At 27.3% G+C, this 16,585-nt stretch overlaps 1 protein-coding gene across 1 annotated transcript in view; it reads left to right on the forward strand.

Annotated features, from left to right (window-relative positions):
* LOC111625716 (neurexin-4-like) overlaps window positions 1–16,585 on the forward strand; it is a 103,057-nt gene that overhangs the window by 12,960 nt on the left and 73,512 nt on the right. The window lies entirely within an intron of this gene.

Genomic DNA, 16,585 nt, shown 5'->3' on the forward strand with positions numbered 1-16,585 from the left:
TAATACCAAAGAGTCGTCAAATGTTTATTGAGAGAAGTCAGATATACAGATGAAAACTGGTTGGAAATTATCTGAATTCCAGAGATTGTTATTCTCTTCCTTTGTCTTAGAAATTTGCTTTACAAGAACTAATATAAGCTTTATTTATTTTTTATTTTTTGAATTAATTGTTATTTTATGTTAACTTTCTATTGCAATTTATATGTATCTATGAAAGTTGATATAACCACTTATATCATATATATAATTTGCCATATAAATTTAATTTCCTATTTAAACCTTGTAATACATTCAGTTTTTATCTTAGTCCTTTTTAGAATGTTCTTGATATGTAACCAGAGGATGACTTGTTAAATGGTTGAAATGTTTGTTCAAAATGCATAATCTTTTCACTATTAAGATGTTTAGTGAAATTAGTTTTGTTTTTATAATATTACAATAGAGCATCGTTTATCCGAATCAATTGGGAACTGGGGTTGTTCGGATAACTTATTTTTCGGATAACCAATTACACACGAAAAAATATATTAACCTATCCCGTGTTGAAAATTTTGTCCGTTGCGTGTCGCTTTGTGTTGAATTTTTGTCGATGTTAAGCCTAACATAAACTTTTTAAAATAATAATCATGGCTATTGTATCGTTAAAAATTATTTCTTTAGTTTGTACAAACAAAATAAATATATTGAAAAATATAAAAACAATGAAAAAAAGTATACTTCAGAAGTTAATTTAGTATCAAAAACGTAAAATATTTGAGTAGCCAAAGATTGCAGCGCCACAGCACTGGCGAAAATTTAAATTTGCCGACTGGAATTCTGTCAAATAACTGACTTTTGGATAAACGATGCTCTACTGTAATCTCATACAAGTGCATTTTTGCATACTGACATTGGAATGTCTCTTCTAGCCAGCAGATTTATGACTGAAATCATCTTCAATATTAAATGCTTTTATGTATCTATTAAATTAAAGCATAAAATAATTATGTATAAAAACTGTTATCCAATTAACTATAGCATTTCTGTTAAGTTTTTAATAGATAGGTAGATTTTTGAGAATTTCTGCATGTTTTAATGCCACAAATTTATTTGAGAAAAAAAACAGTTCCTGTAAACTTAGTTATTGAAACTTTTAGTAAATATGTATAAAAATGTTTTCCAGCATCTCAATATTTTTTGTAATATGATACTAAATAATTACATCTTATTAAAAATTATCTATTTGTTTTCAGTAATTGTGTGTATCATTTCCAGTTAAACTGTAAAACTTTCAAAAACTATTTTAATATTATGTTCTCATTTATTTTTAGAGTACATTACTTGTATTTGATTAAAATTATAAAAGATGAAATATGCAAATTTACCTGAAATAGAATTAACTTGGCTGTTGTATGTAGAGATATTTTAGTAAATATAAATTAAGATCAACTAATTTACTGTATGGAAGGATTCACACATGTGAGGCATAGATTTGTCATGCAGTAGATAATTTAATTTTCATAAATTTTTGAAAATAAATATTGGGAACTTCTAAGGGATATCTTGTGACACCCTAGATATCATGAAAGATAGGTTGAAAGCCACTGTCCTGAACTGTAAAAAAATTAAAGTATATAAGTAATTATTTCAAATTAAAGTTAATTTTTTTCTTTAAAAATTTGGTATTTAACTTAATTTAAAATTAAAGAACATATAATTTTATAAGTAAATGAAAAATATATATGTAGAAGAATAGTGTTTTAAAAATTTACTTTTGAAAAATATATCATATAATGAAAATCTTTTTATACAAATATAAACATCTATAAACTGAACAGTTATATTAAAGCCAAATGATTGCCAGATTAGATTGAGCTATATTACTGTTGCTATTAATAGTTAAATGCTAAGTAATTTTGCCTAATGATAGGCATTAGGCACCATCTCTTATTAGATTTAATAATTATAATTAAATTGACATTTCTTCCAGAATCTTCTAAATTAATTAATAAAATATTAATTTAATTATAATTATTAAATTTAATAAGAAATGGTGCCTAATGCCTATCATTAGGCCAAATTATTTAGCATTTAACTATTAATAGCAGCAGTAATATAGCCCGATCTAATCTGGCGATCATTTGGCTTTAATAATCTTTTTAACATATTTTTGTATTATCAAAAAAGTTACAATTATAAAATTATGAATATTTTTAAGTGGACTGTGTTGTAATTTTAATGAAATTATGTGAAATAAATTGATCAAATTATTTTAGTATCAGAGAACAATTTTTGGCAAACTTAATATAAAAATGTTGGTTGTTTTAAGACATAAATATAATATAACCCATTCTTAGGTACATCATCCTGGACAGCTAGCAAAGATGATTATTACGAATCACTAACCATAGACTTGAAACAGAGGAAACAGATCCGTGCTATATCTACTCAAGGTCGTTTACACAGCATGGAATTTGTCACAGAATACATCATTATGTACACGAACGATGGTGACAACTGGCAAACTTATAGTGCTGTTGATGGTAGTCCTGAGGTGTGATTGATTTCCATCTGATGTAATTTATTAAAACTGTTCATTTCTGTTTGATTCTTGTTTGTTGCACTAATTTATATTTATTTCTCATTCTTATGAATGCTGCATGCTTTTTTGATTACTTTCATTATTTGACATCTTTTTAATGATGTATATAAAGCTAAGCTGTAGTAGTTCTTACTAATAGAGCTTAAAATTATATATATATATATTAACAGCAGTTTTTGTTATGAATATAATTATAGATTTTTTTCAAACTGAATGAAATTGTCTTGAAATGCATGAATTACATTATTTGAATTTAAAAATTCAAATTCTTGGTAAAAGTATTTTTATGATAATCATTAATTTCTTTTAATATAAATGAATATACTAATAATCTTGTGTTTCAGCATTCCAGAAAATTACTGTTTTATTCATAGTTATCATAATTTTTTGTTATTGTGGAAAGAAAAAATCTAGATTTTATAGGAATTTCTTAGTATTTAGAAGATTTATACATTAGATCTTTAAATTAAAATGTGATGTTAGTACTAACATCACATTTTAAACATTGGTCATTTGTTTATTACCTTGGTATACCTAGGTAACAGCCAAATAGATTCAGATTTACTTAGAATCCTTTACTATCTATTATTATGGCTTGGGTTTTGTAGATTTGAGCATTTGGCTCTGGTTGAGTCCTAAAAGTGACTATCTAGCAATACTTGTTTAAAATTTATGATTTTCTTTTATTTTAATGTTTAAATTTTACATATGATAGAATTCAAAAATTATAAGTAATTTCTTTAGTTTGTACAAACAAAATAAATATATTGAAAAATATAAAAACAATAAAATTAGAAGTTAATTTAGTATCAAAAACGTAAAATATTTATGTANCATTTGCAGTCCACCATATGCACAATATTGGCAGGTGCCAATTGATGAAGTATCCATTTACTGAGCTTGTAAACTTTCCCAAGACAATGAAAATGTAAACAGACAGTTTCATCACTTACGGAGAACCTTTGTGCTAACATCTGACAAGTTTGAGCAGAATATTCTTCGATTGCAGCCTGTAATTCAACATCATTCTCATGGCGCATCTTTAAGTGACTCATTGCCGGAAGAAAATTTTGTAAACCATCTTTGGGTGGTGTGAGTGCTAACAGAACCTTGTCCAAAAGCCTGGCATATTTTTTGAGTCATTTGCACAGCACTTGTTCCAAGTTTAAACTCATACAACATACAAGCACGAATGACAGAGTTTGGAGTACTCATCTTCAAGTCAATTTTATAATATTAAGAGATAACCTTTCCACTTCTCTTTATATAAGGTGAGTCAGCATTAAATCTTGATTAACATATTGCTGGAATTTTAGTGTCATCTATTGTGTATTGCGTGTAACATTCTTTAAACTTTGTAGTTTCACAAAAAACGACAGAACTTTTTTGGTTACCTAATAAAAACAGCTAAATTACTGTATTTCCTTGATTCTAAGATGTACTATGATGAATGAAATGTTATTTTTTTATATAGGGGAAAATTTTTAAATAATAATTTTTATTAAGTAACAGTATGTTAGAAAAAAATATATCGATGCCATAAAACATATTTGGTTGCTCTGTTTCCATATTCTTCTCCATATACAGTAACTATTTGTTTTAATGTTGCTTCATAATGTTATCTGGAAGGCATTTTAAAGATTAAATTACCAAAGTTTTTTGCCTTGTAAGATGCACTTTTTTTGTATGTAAAATTTATTGGAAAATAAATTTTACATACAATTAGAATGTGCCCAAAAACTAAGTTCATCTTACACTGTGAAGAATATTTTTTTTTCAAAAAATCAATGGGAAAAATGTGTTTTGACCAATAGAATTGTGTCTCTTACATGCTAAAAAATATGGTAAATACTTTTCCACAAAGTTCATTTGAACTGATATGACTACTTAGTAGTATATCTGAAACATCTATTGTTGATGCATAACACGTTATGTCGTCAGCTTTCAATGATTGTTTTTGACCGTGAATATAAGATGCCATTGATTCTAAGATGAACCTCTAGTTTGGAGAAGAGAAAATGGGTAGGAAAAAGTGCATCTTATTTAGAACTGAGGAAATATGGTAATTTATTTTTTTAATATTAATGTATTTACATGCTTATGTGGAAAATATCAAAGTTTGAATTTTTCTGATAAATTAATACCTAAGATAAGATGAAAAGTAAGTAGTAGACTATTGCCTAACAAGCATATTTAAAAATATCATTGTTTGATAAATCTAAAATGTTTGAAAATGGACACACACACAATTTGAATAATTTGTATATTAAAACAATTCCAAAAAGTTGAGCAATGAACATTAACATGGAGAAACCTAATTTTACTATCCATGTAATATCCATTTCAGTATTTAAACATTATTTACAAACATTTAACAGTTATTACACTTTTTAAATAATAATGAATTTTAAAAAGGTGTATAGATGAAAAATATGGATATAACTTTTAGAAGTATATAATATTTAAATTAAATTTGTTAAGTTTTAAAAATTGGTTTGAAATGAGAAGATAGTCATTACAAGTCATGATATAGATTATAGAATAATAACAAAGTAAAATTATTCAATGTGTAAATGTATTTCTTGTATAAATAAGTGTTTCCAGGTGAAAACTCTAAAGACAGTCAGAACAAAAGATCTTATAAAAAATAATACTTTTATATTTAAATTCTTTAAAACCTGAATGCTATTTTGTAGACATTGTGATGCTTACATAAATAATTGTTGTTATTTCTAGGAAACTACAAGAAGAATGATCTAAATATTTTCTACTTTTATGCATGTAAAATCTTTCTGGTTTTTTTATAGAGTTTGTATATGATTAAAAAGACTGTCTGACAAGATTTATTATTATTATTTTGTAATGCAAGTTGAATTGTAAATGCAATTGCTTTGGACTTAAAATGTTTTATTTAAGTTCATTTTATCATATTAGTCTTAAAAAAATCCAGCAACATTATTTAAAACTATGTTTGGTGCCATCTGCTATGATAGTTTATTTTAAAAATTATTATAAAATGGTAAAAAACTTAATTTTGAGGATAGGGATGAGTTTTATGATGAAACTGTAAATGCTAATAGCAAGTAAAATTGTCATTAATTCTGATCCTATTCCAGATATGACACATGATCCCTTCTATCTACTAACCCCTTTGACCTTCAACCACCAAATTTTAATAGCATCAATTCCTGTAATACACAAACCTCTTTGCAAAATTTCAGAAACTTTTGACAAAAGACATGAGTTATTATTAAGCTTTAAAGTGGGTAGAAAAATTATGCTCTGCATAACACACTAAACATTTATATGTACAGAAAAAATCTATTGTTATATGTAAAGGAAAGTGAAGAGGATGTGATGAAAGAAACTGGGAGAGGCAAATTGTTGAAAATTGAAGGAAGCAAGCATACAAAAAAGAACAGTTGATAACATAAAGGAAACATTAGAAAATAAAGTCTCCATAACTGTACCTTAATAACCTCAAAGGAAAAGTAGATAGGAGAACATGGAAGTGACTAAGAATTAGATGTTAATTTAAAGAATGAAATAGAAGGCTTCATTCTTGTTACATAAGAACATTAAAAAACCAAGCATCAAAAATGAATGCAATTAAAAACCAAATTGAAAACTTCTGTAATAATACAAACTGTTGTTTCTGCGAGGAGAGTAAAGCCTGCTGAATATATCATAAGCTGTTGCAAGAAACTTACATAAGCCCCACTATCTTCAATGGCATAACAAAGTAGCAGCAGTATATCAAGATTGGTATGATCTTAAAATAGAAAAATTATTGTAAACAAGGAGAGAAAAATTACTCTGGAATTTTCAGTTACTAGTAGTAAACATTTTCCCACTAAGGTTAGGAGAAATGAAACTAAAAGTAATCTACAAGCATTGTCTGCCTTGGCGTGGACAGTTGCTAAATTGTGTGTTATCTGTTAGGACTGGTCATAACCATGTGGCTTTAGACAGTGGTGTAACTAGCTTTTCATATGCCTGGTGAACGATTTTATTTTTGGCTCTGCTATTTTTGGAAAAAATAAGAAAAATCAAATAGGATAGAAATGGTTTGTTTTTTAAAATTTAATGAGCAAATATTTATTATGACATTGTCACAATACCAGGCTGCAATTTTTAATAATATTTTTAATTTATTTCATTTAAAAGATATGCTCTCCATCTCAAATTAGAACTGTAGTGTCTTGTCCCTTTTCCATTAGCAATGGAGTTGTGTCAGTGATCTATAACTTCTTTCAGAACTCAAATAACATGACTTCCGGTTTACATCGGAAGTTTGTATATAGTTAATCGGGCTTCTGCCCCTAAGGTTTTCATATCTGGTATTGAATTTCATTTATCTAACACTGTTCTTGAGATTAAGGAAAGACAGACAGCAATTGCAGGAATTTATAGGTCTATAATTTTTTCAAATTGAGCCCAATACAAAATGTTAAGCTATGTTAAAAATTTAAAACTGAAATGGTTGGCAATTTTCTAAAATTTTCTGGAGTGACCTCTGATAATGTTCTCAGCCTAATACGGGATATCAATTGGGTAAACAAGGTCTTCATTTATGGGCTGGTCAGATGATTAAAGTCTTAAAATCTGCCATTCTTCCCTAGTCACTGTAGTGCAAGCACTGTTAGCTCAAGTATTTCTAATGTTTAACCAATCACCACCTCCCTAACACATAATGAATAACACACACTGACTCAGGTAAAGTGTTTTGATTGCAATACAACCACTGATCATGAAACTTTGCTATCATTATGACTAACAGAAAAACAGCAACAATAAAATATGCATGTTTATGAAATATTTCATTCTTAATGTTTATAACTGAAAACATAGAAGAATAACAGCAAAAAATCAATAGATTTAAAAAAATAAACTTGAAATTATTATTTAATGACTGATATTTCATAAATGATTTAATAATAATTGAGAAAATTTTTTTCTATTTGTGAAGTGGATGTAAAATGATTTCTATTTGATAGATATTATTTAACTAAATCATCAAAACGGGATTGTTTTAGCTTGTTTGTACAGTAGATGTGCAGGTGGACTATAAATAATTAACATAGTACAAATTTCCTCAGGCAAAGAATAACTCTGAAGAATTTGTATTTCTCATGATACTTGTTTTTAGTCTTTATAATAACTATCAGTCTGTCTGATATTCCTATCAGTGGCTGAGTGGATAAAACCACTGAATACTGATAATTGGTTGGTGATCCTCACTGATGAGCTGGCTTTCTGGAGTTTTCTGCATTTTTTTCTATATGTTTAACATTTAAATAAGGCCAGTTTTCCAAGATGCAATCCATGATGCATGAGAATTTTCAGTGAAGTGAAATTTGATATATTATTGCTTTTCAAATCAAATTACAAAAAGTATAAATATAAAAAGTGCATTTTCTTCAATACACAAGTATTTTACATTGTTAGAAAGAAGAAAAAATTGAAAATAAAAGATACAATCATAGTTTCTGATGAGTTTTGATAATTTCAGTTTTGGAATAAAAATTGGTGCCATATGAGTGTTTGAAGGCAGTTGACTTCATGTGACTCCCATAAGGTTAAATTCATAAAAGCAGAGAAATCTAGAAAATATTAATGGGAAATATTCTGTTCAGTTTACATTGATTTAAGAAGGATAAGTTATTCTCATTTCTGAGTCTATCAAAATTTGATTTTTTTGTTTTCTTATCCAGCAATACAGCTTTCTGTTTCTGGATAGTTTTGTTTTAAGAATGAAACAGCATTTTAATTATGTCTTGGCGGCAAGTTTTATTTGCTTCGATAATCTTTACAATGTATTTATGTTTTTATAATTAATTGATTTCTGTAATTGTTTTGTGTTTACTTCAGGTAAGTATAATTTATTTTAAATTATATTGAAATTACTTCTCTTAAAAAAGTTTTCCAGAAAATATATTTCTATAATTTTATTTTTATTTTCTAAACCAGTGGTTTTCAACCCCCTTTTTTAAACCAGTGCCCTTACTTACTTACTTTGGTTTGTGTGACATATCTGGTATCTTATAATTTATTTAAAAAATTAAAAATAGTGTATAAACAAAATCTCTAGTATTTTATGCAAATTTTGACAAAAATTATAAAAAGTATTCATGTTTATATACAGTATATCTGGCTAATATCAGACTTGAGCCTCATCCTTAATGATTATTACGTACTTGCTTGATACGTGGGTGAATTGTGAAAAGTAATCTACATTTCTTTATATCATTTCTTTTGTGAGATGCCAATGGAGAAGAAATTGAAATCTTGTCAAGATAAGCAAGGAATGTGAGCATAATGTGGGTATTGTTATTGACACTGAGACAAATCACTTTTATAAAATAATCTGTTGATTGATTTGAATATGAATAATACATGATTGCACAATTCTGATTAAGAACTTCTTAAAGACAGAAAGCAAAATATAAAAAGTTCAGTTTGTAGTTCCCTATCATCAGTTATCCAATGGTGATCTGCTGGGGCATACTTATTGGAAGACAGGCATAATTGGCAGAGCAAAGATGAAGTCAAAGGCAAAAGGGATGTTGACAGAGGACAAATGGGATAAGCCTGGGAGAATTGACTGTCCTTGAAATCCACTGTTTATAAAGGTTTTTATCTTTGAATTAATTGATTTGATTGGTGCCAATAGTTTCCTATCTTTCTGATTGGTCCATGCTCTGTATCTAGGTGAAACTGGATGAATAGCTTGAGTGTAAGAAGGATTAGTGTCCATTATTCAACCTGACACTTGTCTTGACTCTGACCAAATGATGTTGATTGAACTTGAGACTGTCACTTGTATCTTAAAACTGTAATGTTTACCTTTTTAATATCAAGAATTTTAACAACTATATTAAGATAGTTTTTTTGTTTGTCAAAAACAGTTCTTTTTCTCTGTTTTATCAATTTGGCCATTTTTATGAGTATCAGAGTCCATGCTCGATTTTCCTGATCAAAATTTATTAGAATTCCAACCTGGGAATGTGCCTGAACTCAGGTTCTCACTATAATCCATTATTCCTTTTTTATGTTATACTTTAGTGATTTATTTTACACATTCTTTTCTTGTTAAAATATTTATTCAGACTCTTTTTGGTGAAGGACCTTCTGGGATCTTACACTTTCAACTTTTGTTTTATTTTAATATCTGTTAATAAAGGAAATCCACCTTTATAGAGATGAATCAAAGCAAATTGCAACAACATCAAAAAAATTTTTTGTCATTTTGTTATTTAATTACAAATCTTGATAGCACTATTATTTTATAAATATAAATAAATACGTTTTGTAAATATATTATTTTACAATGGCTTTTATTTAGTATTCTTATCTTAACTACTATAGATTAATTTTAATCAATACTTTTCTTACTCTCACCTATTGCAGATTTGTATTTAATAAAACAAGCATTTGAACACATTTGGGATACAGTACATAAGCCACAATGTTGGGAATATTCATGTTGTTCAATTTCTTCTTTATTGACATTATGTTTAAGATTTTGAATCTTGAATACTTTTTAATATTCATAGATTTAAATATAAAAATTCACAGATGGTATTTGTCCATCTCTAATTTGTACTTGTAAGTTGTAACCATATTATATAACATATATAGTATAATCTTGGTAATCTGACATATATTGGACTGGAATACTGTCAGTTAAGGAGATTGCCAGATTATTGGAAGTAAGGTGAATTGAATAGCGCACAAAGAAAGTTAACAGTGTAGAGTTAACTATTAATGTTGCAGTAAAACAGAAGATGGGCTACTGAACAAAACATCTGATTGTGTTGTTGCTGTTAATTATTATTGCGAAGTTGGTGGATTTCCACTAAATGTAGTGGAAAATTTCAAGGGACTAATTTTTTATTTATACTGTATTTTGTTATAAGAAACTGCATCTTTTTTAAACAGCATAAAATGACAAGCCTAACAATATTTAATAGCATACCCAAGGCCAGACTAAATATCATGTTACTTAATGTCACTCATGTCATTTAATGGAAAGGTGTTCAAATTTATTGGGAACTGGAATTTGAACTAGTGGAAAGTATGTGTGACTTATTGCCAGAGCCAGTAATACCAAAGAGTCGTCAAATGTTTATTGAGAGAAGTCAGATATACAGATGAAAACTGGTTGGAAATTATCTGAATTCCAGAGATTGTTATTCTCTTCCTTTGTCTTAGAAATTTGCTTTACAAGAACTAATATAAGCTTTATTTATTTTTTATTTTTTGAATTAATTGTTATTTTATGTTAACTTTCTATTGCAATTTATATGTATCTATGAAAGTTGATATAACCACTTATATCATATATATAATTTGCCATATAAATTTAATTTCCTATTTAAACCTTGTAATACATTCAGTTTTTATCTTAGTCTTTTTTAGAATGTTCTTGATATGTAACCAGAGGATGACTTGTTAAATGGTTGAAATGTTTGTTCAAAATGCATAATCTTTTCACTATTAAGATGTTTAGTGAAATTAGTTTTGTTTTTATAATATTACAATAGAGCATCGTTTATCCGAATCAATTGGGAACTGGGGTTGTTCGGATAACTTATTTTTCGGATAACCAATTACACACGAAAAAATATATTAACCTATCCCGTGTTGAAAATTTTGTCCGTTGCGTGTCGCTTTGTGTTGAATTTTTGTCGATGTTAAGCCTAACATAAACTTTTTAAAATAATAATCATGGCTATTGTATCGTTAAAAATTATTTCTTTAGTTTGTACAAACAAAATAAATATATTGAAAAATATAAAAACAATGAAAAAAAGTATACTTCAGAAGTTAATTTAGTATCAAAAACGTAAAATATTTGAGTAGCCAAAGATTGCAGCGCCACAGCACTGGCGAAAATTTAAATTTGCCGACTGGAATTCTGTCAAATAACTGACTTTTGGATAAACGATGCTCTACTGTAATCTCATACAAGTGCATTTTTGCATACTGACATTGGAATGTCTCTTCTAGCCAGCAGATTTATGACTGAAATCATCTTCAATATTAAATGCTTTTATGTATCTATTAAATTAAAGCATAAAATAATTATGTATAAAAACTGTTATCCAATTAACTATAGCATTTCTGTTAAGTTTTTAATAGATAGGTAGATTTTTGAGAATTTCTGCATGTTTTAATGCCACAAATTTATTTGAGAAAAAAAACAGTTCCTGTAAACTTAGTTATTGAAACTTTTAGTAAATATGTATAAAAATGTTTTCCAGCATCTCAATATTTTTTGTAATATGATACTAAATAATTACATCTTATTAAAAATTATCTATTTGTTTTCAGTAATTGTGTGTATCATTTCCAGTTAAACTGTAAAACTTTCAAAAACTATTTTAATATTATGTTCTCATTTATTTTTAGAGTACATTACTTGTATTTGATTAAAATTATAAAAGATGAAATATGCAAATTTACCTGAAATAGAATTAACTTGGCTGTTGTATGTAGAGATATTTTAGTAAATATAAATTAAGATCAACTAATTTACTGTATGGAAGGATTCACACATGTGAGGCATAGATTTGTCATGCAGTAGATAATTTAATTTTCATAAATTTTTGAAAATAAATATTGGGAACTTCTAAGGGATATCTTGTGACACCCTAGATATCATGAAAGATAGGTTGAAAGCCACTGTCCTGAACTGTAAAAAAATTAAAGTATANTTATTTTATTTCAGAATAAGATATATTTGTTTTTGAAATTGCAGGTTATTTTAATTATTTTTACTGAACTATTTGGATATGTTGTAAGCTTTATTTACAAATTGCTATTCAATTTTCTTTAAATTTGATTAGATTTATATAATAAATTTGTTGAAAATGAGGAGACAGATTTTGTTTGTTTTCATCAAAGCTGTAAATTGTCAAAATTTAAAAGCCACTAAACAATTCTTATCTAATTATATAACAAATGGATAAAGGCAATTTGTGTTTTAAGCTAAAGCAAATCTGACATTTTCTTCATCTGAATTTATTGTAATCTTGATATATGAAATTCACTTTAACACATTTCTACTAACACAATTAAAAATATAGAAGAAATTAAATCATCTTCACATTTCTGTCACTTAATGATTAATTGGTAGAGGAGCTAATTAGTATAATTAATGATGAGAAACGATTAATTGGTACATCTCTAGTTAGTACTTGCTATGTCCCAAGCGAAAAATCTGGTTGATGTCCAATGAAATTCCTTAACTGGGATATGCATGAAGCCCATCATGTTTCTAAGTTAATTGTCTTGTAGAGTTTCTATTGATGTTACCTCATAAGGATGGCATATTGGCTGTCGGGTGTCTAACAATTTTTAACTTAAATATGGTTTTGTGACAATTGAAATTAGAAAAATGAAGAAATGTTTTTCCCCCTTTTTTTTTCACTTAAAATGTTCTTGAAAAGCCCAAAATCTTTGTAATGAGTCATAAATTTTTAGGTTACAAAACAATTGTTGATTTTTGAGACTTTTTAAAATAAAGATAAACATTGTTGTGAATAAATCTCATAATGAGATTGTTTGCTGAAAAAAGTTCAAAAGAACATTTTTAAAATGTAAACAAATGTAGCATTCCTGTCTATTGAACTATAGACTAAAATTAAAAATAATATAAAATTATATGAACTTTGTATTGATATTATATTTATGGTATATTTGAATTTTATATTTTGGGAGTATCGCTTGCTCTTTACACATGATAAAATGACAAAACAAAGTAAAATATTAATTTCTTAATGTAGAAAGTATATTTTCAGATTCAAAGCATTCAACATTAAATTTTATATAAATATTTGACATAAATCACTTTGATGAAATATATTTTTCAATATAGAATGAAGTATTGTGTTTTCTGATGTATAAGATGTTTTGATATATAGGATGCCATTGTTTTTCATGAACATTTTTTAAGAAAAAATTACTGAAAAGTTATAGATTGTTGATCAATTTTATATTTTTTTCTTAATACATAATTCTTTTATACAGATATTCTCTGAATATATTTTCAGTCAATGTATTATCATATATCAAACACACAGCTGGATTCCTTTATTGGACTATTGAGGCAAAATTATTACTAAGTAATTTGGCAAGAGGTAGACAGTCAGGCTGCCATCTGTTGTTAAATGAAATAATTATAAATTAATTTAACTTTAGAATATTCTGGAAGAAAAGATTGATTCAAAGTAGGATTTAAACCCACAACTGCTGCTTACTGTGCAGATGCATTGTCAGTTATGCTATCCAGCCCTCTATTTGATTTTTACTTCCAGACTAGTTAATTAAGTAATTAGTCTGGAAATGGGAATCAGATGGAGATCTGCATGGTAAATAGAAATTACAGGTTTGAGTCCCGCTCTGGTTTGATCTTTTCTTTCAGAATATTTTAAAATTAAATGAAATTTATTTATAATTGTTAAATTTAATAAGAGATGGTTATCAAACTGTCTATCTTCTGCCAAATTACATAGTAATCATTTAGCCTTAATAGCCCAATAAAGGAAACCAGCTGTTCATTTGATGTATGATAATAAATTGACTGAAAACAAATTTAGAAAATTTTTGTTTTACACAAAAATTCTCCAAATTTGTTTTCTCAAAAATCTACTGTGAATATAGGATTACGGTAATGATTTTAATCTTTATCTGTATCTTCTTAGCTGGACCAAATTTTCTGAAAGGTCTTCTGTATTTGAATCAGAATCACTGCTTTCTTTAGAAAGTAAATCATTTTCAGTGCTATCAAGGGCATTCTTAATTGCTTCTTAAATGACTTAATTAATAACCTTTTCGTTGCATTCTATGAAGTGTTAACTCATATACAAACATCTGAAATTTCAACCTTCAGCATATAAGATGCATTCTGGTTTTGAGATGAATTTTAGGGGAAGTTAGGAAATACATTGGGAAATATGGTAATTCATTTCAAATTTTGAATTCAATTCTAAGTTTAATCTTTGAATTTGAAAACACTTATTTAATGTTAGTTTCTATTAATATATTGAAATTTGGATTTTGATTTTATTAATTAACTAGAATATTAGGATAATATTTTTTTCATTTGGGAATAAATACTGGGAAATATGAATTTTTACATTTAAAATACAATTTGGTGCAAAAGTCTTGCAATACTTTATAAAAACATATTTTTTGATTTTGAATCCATTTTGAAAATATAATGTATCATTTTTGAACACAAGTTTGTAAGGAATTTATAACTTTTTTACAGAATTAAAGTAGCATTGTTTTACAAATGGGTGGGCTGACAGAAATTGCAAAGCTAACATAAACATTTTTTATTTCTTGTTAACTACAAGAAACTTTTTAAATCAGGAAAAAGAAAAACTATAAAACTGGAATTCATTAAAGTTTTTACATGTTGTTAATCAGCATTTGATATGTTTGAAGATATACAAATAATATTTAATTGGGAAGCCTTTACTTTTAATTACTAAAGCACATCTTCTGGGTATACTACTAACAAGCTTTTTCAAGCTCTTCCTCTAATATTAGATGATACCAGCATGGAATTAGTTTCACTTAACTGTACTTTATATGCTTGATTCTTTGTATTCATCTTCTGTTTCAGTTTCATCCAAAAGACTTTGATCCAAAGGATTAAGATCTAAGATTGTGCATATATTGGGCAGCACTTTCAACAATATGCAGCTTATGCACTCCCATGAGCTGAGATGCATCCTCAGATGCTAATGGCAATAGGATACTGTTTTGAATAGTTTTGATCCTGTCATTCTTTTGTATTGGACAAAAGTTGCTTCTTTGGATATCAAAGAGATTGCTATTTTATCACTCCGGATGATCTTACATCACTGATTCCTAATCTATTATCCTTCAACTGTACACCTGCTGTAAACACTTGGCCCTCTGTTTTTTTTTTTTTTTTATTAATTAGAGGCCTCTTTTTAGACTTGTAGGCTCGAGAGCTCACAAGCCTATAAAGAAGTTCCACCTTTTTTCTTTCAGTGTGATTTACTTTTTATACAGGTAACTATAGTTATCACTTACACTTCAATTTTTCATTGCTTTCAAAGTGGCTCAATCAAATAAAACTATAGCTATTTTTTATGATAGTTTTCCTTTGTCTTTCCTTTCTGTACTAATCTTCCAAACTGTTAATCATATTAAAATTACTAATGCATCTGCTGACTGTCAAGTGATGATAGCCACATTTCATGGCAATTTGTCAACAGAACATTCCTTCATTGTACAGAGCAATAATCTTAGCATGCATAATAAGCACTTTATCTTGAAACCTACTTGAAACTAACAAAGAAACCCTTCAGAAGTGTCAATGCAGTACTCTCAATTTTGAAATGATAATCACATGTGAGAGGAACCCTTTATATAATGGAAATTGGATATCCAAGAGAACTGTAGTGGGTTGATCAAGTTGTTGGCCACTTGTGTTTTGCAAGTGTCATTTTTTTTATCTTAACTTTTAAAATAATGCTGATGTTTTAATTCTATTAAAAGTTTTAAATTCCTTACAAAATTATCTTCAAATTGATGTATTATTTATTACGTTTGGAATTGGCATTTGGGTTTAAATGCTAAAAATACGTTTATTTGATGTGTTGCATCACCAAGCTGTATTTTTATTTAAGTCTCAATTGTTATAATAGTTTTTATTTACAGAATTTATTCTTTAAAAATAAATACTAATAAAATGTTTCATTAACTAAAAATGTATAGCTTATTTCAAAAGTGCTTTTCAAAAGTTCCCTTAAAACATACACTTGAAACAAGAAAATTATTTTCTTGTTTTTTGAAACAAGAAAATTTCATAATTTCTTGCATAAATTTCTTGCATTTTGAAACAAGAAAATTAGGATTTTGAAACAAGAAAACAAGATCCGGAGTTTCAAAATGCAAGGGATTAATTAGCCAAATATTGCAGAAAATTTTATGTGAGATATATTAAATATAATAATAGAT

The sequence above is a fragment of the Centruroides sculpturatus genome, unplaced genomic scaffold (assembly GCF_000671375.1).
Source record: "Centruroides sculpturatus isolate CEXI.00-Female unplaced genomic scaffold, Cexi_2.0 scaffold99, whole genome shotgun sequence".
NCBI classification, from domain to species: Eukaryota; Metazoa; Arthropoda; class Arachnida; order Scorpiones; family Buthidae; genus Centruroides; species Centruroides sculpturatus.